Raw genomic sequence first — 9145 nt, forward strand, 5'->3', positions numbered from 1 at the left:
TTATGATAGCTCATGTATCAAAAGATCCTTGGGCAAATCAAGTAGTTATAAGATGCTACGAGGCTCCTATTGGTCGAGTTGTCATGACATCTCAAATAGTCAAGGGATCGTAAGCCAAAGAAAGGTCTTGTCCGATGTTACGATAGTAAATGATTATGAGATCATAGGTGTTGTAGGGATTTCTTTCGAGGACATGAAGTAGAGGATTGGCATAGCATCATGCTATTGTGATATCAAGGACCTCGTAGGATTGTAAGCCAAAAAGATATGTGTTCTAACACCACAAAAGTCAATGGTTATAGGATCATGAGGTTGACTCCCCTAGTTTCTAATGCTATGAAGGGGAAGGTTGTTCATATGATCTTAGAGTCATAAGGTCACAAGCACAAGCAAGGATGCCTCCTGAAGTCATGACAAAAGATAGTTAAACTGTGATTGTAGGATCGCAAGGGTTATTGCCACGGCTACCAATATCAAGATGAATTGTGATCATAAGATCATAAAGGTCAAATCAACTATATCATGTCATCATAAGGGGATAATAATGGCATTGCAACCTTATACTAGGGGTGTTATTATGTCATCATTCTATCATGAGATCATAGATCTTGTTGTTGTTGAAGGATTGTAAAGGGAATTAAGGATGGGCTTGATGCTATGAGGTATTGGTGATCATAAGATTATAGAAGTCAAGGTTATGAACAAAAGCTAACATGAAGGGTTTTTACCACAATTGATGCTTGTAGGATCATGAGTTCAATGTTGACCAAAACATATAAAGAGTTTCACCCACCAAGCTGGACAAAGAGGAACTCCCAACCAATTAGGTAGAAGGAAAGGTACAAAGTGACAGTTGAACATGGTTGACCTATGCTTTCATCTAATTTGGCAAGTTGATGATAGAGGAAGTAGCTCTTTGATGATAGAACCAATCTTTTTGATCTCCTACAACCACTTTCATCATTCCCCAGGCTTAATAAATTCAAAAGAACACTTCATCGCTACCTATTGATCCATCTACTCAATCAAAAGGTTAATGGTCATCAAACCTGTCCTTTTAGAGATAGTTTGGTGGATGAGTGATCTTCTTGCATCTGGATTTGCATTGTGATCAGATCCTTTCCAATGCTCTATAAATTTGAATATAGTGGTTGAGTTATACCTTAGGGTGGAAGCTATCTAAGTTATGCTTACACTATAAAAGAAAAATTTGTACTCTTTCTTAGGGTTAGATCTTCTCTATTTCTATGGTATTGCCCTGGCATACTACTATAAATTCCCTCTTTGCCTCTAAGCTACATGACATCCTGCCTTATCTCCTTTAGCCATCGATGTATTGTGCAAGCTTTGTCTGCCTCTCTTAGATGTAGTGTGGATATCTATAACCTACATTTATGTATCTCTTTTGGTCTATGAATGATAAGAAGTGAAGATCTTTTTCCTCATGTCACTCATTTTTTTGTTTGATCTATATGTAGCTAATAGATTAAAGCAAGTTCAAATCTGTATATCTTTAGATTGTCATGATAATTGTACTATGCATGTATGGTAGATATTGGTTTGAACACCCTATTTTGGTGCATCACCTCCTTAGAGTATATTAGGTAGTTACTTTCATGTATTCCTTCTGCCTTTCTCTTTAAGAGTAGTTTAAGTGAATCCTAATAGTAGAGGAAGTCAGCCTTCTCTAGAGACTTAACCTCATAGTTCAAGTCCCACAAATTGGAGGTTGTTTCCATGTTTCACAAGGTTGTCCTTAGGTAAAAAATTTGGACAAGGGTGCAAGCTTTTGTGACAATAATTTTTGGCACACCTAGTGGGACCACATATTAAACATTTAAAGTCACTGACATCAAAGTGAGATTCCATGTTCATGCTGAGGATATAGTACTACCTTCAATCTAAAACCTTCAAGAGGCTCATTTATTCAAAGTACTTGGTGACTCCAAGCTTTAGGCACAATATGGTTTCCAGACCAAAGTTGTTGTGATTCATGCTCAATACACACACAAGGGCATCTTCCAAATGTAATTTCCAATACTGGGAGCTTTTTTTTTAAATCCAAGAAGAAAGGCTAGGGTATCTCTATCACTAGTTTGGATTGTAGCAGTAACACATACCCTTGTAAGACCCATCTCCACTCCTCCTATTGTTAGATCTTAGCCTAGAATACCATCTACTCATACCAATAGATTACTTGCTTACATGGCTAGAGCTCATGCTTTTGCCACCTTTAATGGTGGAAGTCCACTCCTATTAGCCTAAAGGCATGACATACTAGTATCAACTCTTAAAAGTATACCTGATTTTACTAGTGAAACCTCCATTTCCCCTATCAAGCATATTCAAGAGGTGTCTAATGTCTGCAACATTCATAGCATCACCGAAGATGATGTAGTAGTTAGGCTTCTGGTCGCATCCTTGAAAGGGAAAGTGTTGCAATGGTATAGAGGTTTTCCTCATAAGTCTATTTCTAATTGGGATGGGTTAGGAGCAGCCCTACGCAAACATTTTGAGGATAAAATTGATCACCTATCATTTTTAGAATAGCTGACAACTATAAAGAGAGCATCACATGAATGTATGATTGATTTTAATTATAGATTTTAGAAGACATGGGACAAAATATCTACTATAGTGAAGCCCTCCCTTGGTAATGCATTCTTGTATTACCTCAGAGCCTTCAATAGGGATATTGCTACCACTTTGCAATCTATGGGAAGGGACACTATACCAAATGCTTATGAGGCTGCCATAAGAGTGGGAAATATTTTGATACAAGGAGGGAAGTTAGCTCCAAGGCCCCTAATGCCTTTCTTCCTAGACATGCCCGATCATCAACCTATTGTAGCCCATAATTATACTTCCTCTGCAAGTCAGCCTCTTATTGTGGTCCCAATAGCCTCCACATCCTCTAATGGAGTTGGTAGGATTGAGGCCATGATGCAGACATTGATACAGAATTTGGATAATAGGATGCAGGATCAAGAAAAGAAGATGGAGGACAATAGTGCAATAGTGCAGTAGTGCAAAAAATGGGAAATGAGTTGGTAACTATGAAGAGGCAGCAAGCTTAAAATAATTGACCTCTCCAACTCTAGAGTCAAGGTCCCATTCATGGTAGATCCCCAAACCAAATTCATGTCTCCTACATTCAGAATAGACTTGTCGACCACCCTCACAATCAAAATAGACCTATTGACCACCCACAGACTTCAAACACCAACCTAAATAGGGCTTTAGTCCCTTAGAACAATCTTTCCCAAGACCCAGATTTATGCCCTTCTTGTAACTACTCCTATGGATATTGCATGTGTTAGAAGGTAGAATCTTACTTTGCATTAACTGTACTAGAGTGAGAACTTTCCTAGCAACAAAATGCTAATCAACCTACTAATACTTTTCAGCAAGTTGGTTGTTCTTTCATGAGCCGTCTGGAGGAAGAGCATTGTAATGTAAACTAGGATTCTTGTGCTTACAATACCAATAGAAAGAGAAGAGTTGTGGAACAGGTTAGTCTACCTCCTCCTAATCAGGCTTCAACATCAAGTGTAGTGTTACATGTAAAAATAGTTTCCAAGCAACACAATGCTAAGCAACCTATTGATACTCCTTAGTAGCAAAGTCAAAATGAAAGTAGTGGATATGTGAATGACCCTTAGGCTATTCCATCTCAACCTTCTACATCTAGGGCTTCTACTAAGTTATCTAATGCATCTTTTAGTATGGTAGAGTAGATGAAGAGAAAAAATGTGAATATTTCTATGTGGGATATTGTTGCCACTATACCATCACAAAAGAAGCTACTGTAGTAGGAGTTGGAAAGCATTAAACTCAAAGATCAATTGCCTAGCATGGATAATGTCATGAGTTTGGTACAACCATCAAACGAGGTTGAAACAAGTAAAAAGGTGAGACCTCCTCCATTTTATGTTTCTCTGATTATAGGAGATAAGCTAGTCCACAACTACATGATTGAGTTAGGGGCTAGTAGTTCAGTAATGCCCAAAAGTGTTGCTGATATTTTAGAAGTGAAATATGAACCCATTGTTAAGGATATATTGTAGTTAGATGGTAGTACTATCAAGACTGTGGGAATCCTTTGAAATGTTGAAATGGCCTTACATGCATGCTCTGGTTGTATTGTAGTTCAAGTTATATCAATTGCTAAGGTTAAACCACATTTTCTATTTATCTTTCAAGAGATTTTACATATCCTCTAATTGATCATATATTTCTTTTAGAACTACATATGGAACCAAAGCTTCAATCAGAGTAGAACCATTATCCCTCCATCATATTGAGCCCTACACTCCTAATCTCATCAATATGAACTACACCATCCTAGAGATAGATGAGAATGACATAGCAAATGAGTTTGTCACTTCCCTAGCAGAGATACCTGATTTCCTCTTAGATGAATGGGCTAGTGCATATCAGTTTGATCCTATATCAGAAACCTTGGAGACATTCCTTGGTACTTATTGTATATCAAAGAAGTATTTTCTTGCTCCCACCTTGATGAAAATCAAATAAGACACAGGCGGGACATGGAGTATGTATTTTGATGAGTTAAGAAATAAAAATGGATTAGGGGGTGGTGTGATGTTAATTTTTCCTACATTAGAAAGGTATTATTTCTCATTTAGACTTCAATTCATTTGTACCAATAATGTGGTCGAGTATGAGGCATTGATTCAGGGTCTTCTACTTGCTCAAAAAAGAGGAATTCAAGCATTAGGTTTATATGGAGATAGCGAGTTGGTGGTTAATCAGGTGAGAAATCAAAATATCACCAAGAATGGTTTTCCCAAGTCTTATAAACATAGAGTATGAGATTTTCTTGAAATTTTCAATGCCTTTAATATTCAGTGCATCCCCAGGAAAGGAAATAGACTTGTAGCAGTGGGTACATCTTATGATGTCCCAAGGAGCCTTGAAGATGAGAAGAAGTAGAAGATTAAAGTGGTGGTTAGACCCATTGTCCCTAATAATAATATTAATTGGCAGGTCTTTGAATCTAATGCACAAATTGTGAGTTTCTTGCAAAATGAAGCAAAGTTCTTAGATAGAAATCAGTCAAGATTGCATGACCAATATGGTGATCAAATAAATTTTAGTTCCAATAAGTTGCCTAAGGGTCTTATTACCTTAGAGAGTGTCTTCCATCCTGATGATCAAGTGAGGGATAGAGGTATGAACCTTGCTACAAACAAAGATGATCATATGCCAATTACAGTTGTTGATGGAAGGATGCTAAACATGGGGAAAGTATGTTTTGAAACTGAGAAAGAAATTTTTGTTCACCTATATCAAGAATTTAATAATGTATTTTCTTGGACACATGATTATTTAAAGGGTTTTGACTCTAGTCTATTTCAACATACTATAGATCTAGTTGATAATGTCAAATCTATTAGGCAAAAGCAAAGACCTATAAATCCCAAGATTGAGCCACTAACAAGAAATGATCTATCCAAATTAATTGAGGCCAATATCATTTTTCCTAATAAGCACTCCTCTTGGGTGGAAAACCTTATCCCTATTAGGAAGAAGAAAGGATGAATTAGACTATGTGTAGATTTTAGGGATCTTAACCAAGCCTCCCTTAAGGATCACCATCCTCTCCCTTCCATGGAATAGATATTATCTAAGGTTAGTGGTTCAGAGAGATTCTCTTTCTTGGATGGTTTCTCAAGTTATAACCAAGTGTTGGTCAAAGAGGTTGATAGATATAAAAATTCTTTCACCACCAAATGGGGCACCTATGCCTATAGTAAAATGTCTTTTGGACTAAAAAATTTGTAGGTGCCACATTCCAAAAGGAAATGGAGATGGTCTTCAAAAACATGATTGAAAGGTTTGTGTTGGTCTACCTTGATGATATTACAGTATATTTAAAAGATGTAGCAAAGCATTTTCACCATCTCAAACAAGTGTTTATAAGATATAGAGAGTATGGAGTATCTTTGAATCCAAGAAAGTGTGTCTTTGCCACTAATCAAGGGAAATTATTAGGACACATTGTATCTAAGGATGGTCTTACCATCAATCCAGAAAGAACAAAGGCAATACTTGCTCTTTCCCTTCCTAGTCACAAGAAAGGTCTGCAACTTTGTCTTAAATTTTGTGAGGAGATTTATTCCTAACTTAGCTACTATTGTGAAACCTCTTATAGCTATGCTTAAAATTAATATGGTCTTTTCATGGACCAAGAAAGGGCAAGAAAGTTTTGAAGAGATTAAAGCAACCACAGCTTCAGCCCCTACTCTCATTAATCCAAACTTTGAGAAGGATTTCACCCTTTACACCTCCGGTGGTGAATCAAGTATCTCTATTGTTTTGACTCAATTAATGATAAGAATGAAGAGCATTCTATTTCTTTCTTTATTGAAGGGCTAAAGGAGTGTGAAAATAAGTACAACTATGTGGAAAAGCAAGCCCTTATAGTCATAAGAGTTTTGAATAAATTCAGACACCTTCTATCTCATAACAAGATCCACTTGTTGGTCCCTCATGCAAGTGTTAAGGATTTCCTATTGAGAAAAGATATTAGTGAGAAAAGAGAAAGTTGGATCACTAAGGTGATGGAATATGATGTAGACATCTAGATCACCAAACTAGTAAGAGGGAAAGGGTTGTGTAAGTAGATGATCTCATCTCAACAAGCAACAGATGAAGAAGTTATCTTAGTGTTGGTAGAACAATAGGAAGTGAGAAATGATATTCCAATGAGTTGGATAGATGATGTGATGACCTTCTTATCCAGGAATGGATATCGTCAAGGGTTGGATAAAACTAAAAGGAGATAGTTTAGATTGCACTCAATCCCCTATGCTATAGTTGATGGTGTTCTTTTTAGGAAGGACTTCAATGGAGCTTTGCTAAGATGTATTGATGTAGACCAAGCAGAGAGAATGATTAAAGAGCTTCATGATGGTCCTGATGGTGGCCACTTTTCAATAGGAACCATTGTAATAAAGATCATAAGTGTTGGTTATTACTAGCCATCCTTGTTCAATAAATTCCATAGACATGTAAGGAAGTGTGAAAAGTGTTATTTTTTTTAGGTAAATAGAAACTTGTAGCCCTTCCACTTCACCCCATTTAGGTCAATCAGCCCTTTTCTCAGTGGGGATTAGATTTCATAGGTCCTATTAATCCACCTTCTAGCTCTAGTCATAGGTAGATTTTGGTTACAACAGATTACTTTACAAGGTGGATAGAGGTAGTAGCCTTGAATGATTTTATAGAGGCTTCAGTAGTGGAATTCCTTAATGGAATTGTTACCAGATTTGGTGCTCCTTCCACCATAATTTTAGACAATGCAAAATCATTTTTAGGAGCTTATATTTGTGCATGGGAAATTGATCATGGAATTTACTTGAGCACATCTTCCAATTACTACCCTCAAGGTAATGGTTTAGTTGAGTCCTCCAATAAGAATTTTATTAGAATCATCAAGAGGAATATTGAAGATAATCAAAGGTGTTGGCAAACACTCCTATGTGCTGATAGAATAACACCTAAGAGGGCTATTGGAGATTCTCCATTCATTTTAGTGTATGGCAGGGAAGCTAGAATTCTTATTTCATTGGAGTTTCCATCCCTAGAGCTAGCCCATTAGTTGGAACTAATTGAAAATGATGCTATGTCTATAAGAATGGTAGAGTTGATGGAACTAGAGGAGAAAACAAATCTAGCCACGTAGACCTTGGAGACACATCAACAGTAGATGAAGAAGAACTTTGATAAGAAAAATAAGGTTGTCTTGTTCTCAAATGGGATGCAAATAGAGAAAAAGTAGGGAGACACTCAAAATTTGATGCCTTATGGAGTGGTCCCAATGTGATTATCAGTTTTGAATACGCCAATGCTTTCCAGTTAAGCAAAATTGTGTTGTTCCACTTTTTCACCTTGTACCAATTTTACAAAGTGGAGTACCTTGTGGCTTGTTTCATTCAGTTGGGTCAATAAGTCTTTACTCTCTTAGGTGATGAGTTTCTTCATCGAGTTTTTACCTTTGGCCTTCTCCCTCACAATGCATAGCCGGGTGGGTTTTCTTTGATTATCATGAGTCGCATGGGTAGTTTAGATCCTTACCCAATGAAGACTCTCGGACTGTTCTATTTCATATGATCTACTTGCAGTCTATTCCAATCTGGACAAAGAAATTTGGATTGGCAAAAAATCAAGTATCGCCTTCTCCTTGGCGGATTTCGCACCCTGAAGGTTATTTTTCGCAAGGCCTTGTATATGCAGTCAAAAACTTAATCGGTGTGAAGTAATTTGTGTTTTTTTTTTTGAAACATCCTTCATACATCATCATGATCTCATCACCTGGATCGATCAGAATTCAATGAAATGATTGGAAGGATGATTGGTGAAAAATGAGGAGAGAACCTCTCCGCGGCGGGTTTTGAAGTCAAAAGTCAATTTTTCGCAAAGGCTTTCACAAGAATGGAAATCGACATGATGGGTCCCACCTTTTCCACGGTGAAGTCACTTTGGGATTTTTTGAAAGGATATAAATAAAGCAACTAAGGTAAGGTGAGCAAAGGAAAGGCATCGGTGGAAAATCAGAAATAGGGTTCTCCATTGCGGGTTTTCTACCCTCATAGGCGATTTTGCGAATTGGGTGAGAAATCGTAACTGTAAGCATGGTGAGTATGTGGATTGATCGTGGATTATTTTTGGGAATGAATTAAGAGTAGATCGGTCAAATTCACAGGGTTATCTCAAGTAGAATTAGATTGTGCAGATTTTGCCCTAGGGAGTACTCCGTTTCCATTTTTTCGCAGAAGGGTTAAAACGGGAGGTAAGACTGTAATTAATGACCGTTGAAGCCAACAGGAATAGCGAAAAGACAAAGATAAGTCCGTTAGAATTTTTACCTTCACCGATCCAACAGATTCAACCTTAAATTCGCTCGTGTGGCATGATTTATGAAATTTAACGGGCAAATCTAGGGTTTTCTATAAAGAGCAATGTAACAGACTTTCAAACTCCCGCTTTATTGTGATACTATTTTGATTGAATAGTGTTTGCAATAATTTTCAAACTGTTGAGTGTGCTTCTTATACCATTTTTAACTATTGATATCTGTTACCATGCATCAAGAAAAATGGCAGTAAGATTTGCGAGT

General features: G+C 37.1%; 1 pseudogene; it reads left to right on the forward strand.

Moving 5' to 3' along the window:
• The window catches only part of LOC149562595 (oxoglutarate-dependent flavonoid 7-O-demethylase 1-like), a 135082-nt pseudogene extending 126794 nt beyond the window's left edge, over positions 1 to 8288 (forward strand).
• The last annotated feature ends 857 nt before the right edge of the window (positions 8289 to 9145 follow it).

This window comes from Cupressus sempervirens, chromosome 4, assembly GCF_028749045.1.
Source record: "Cupressus sempervirens isolate cs-2001-9-10 chromosome 4, ASM2874904v1, whole genome shotgun sequence".
Classification (NCBI taxonomy): domain Eukaryota; kingdom Viridiplantae; phylum Streptophyta; class Pinopsida; order Cupressales; family Cupressaceae; genus Cupressus; species Cupressus sempervirens.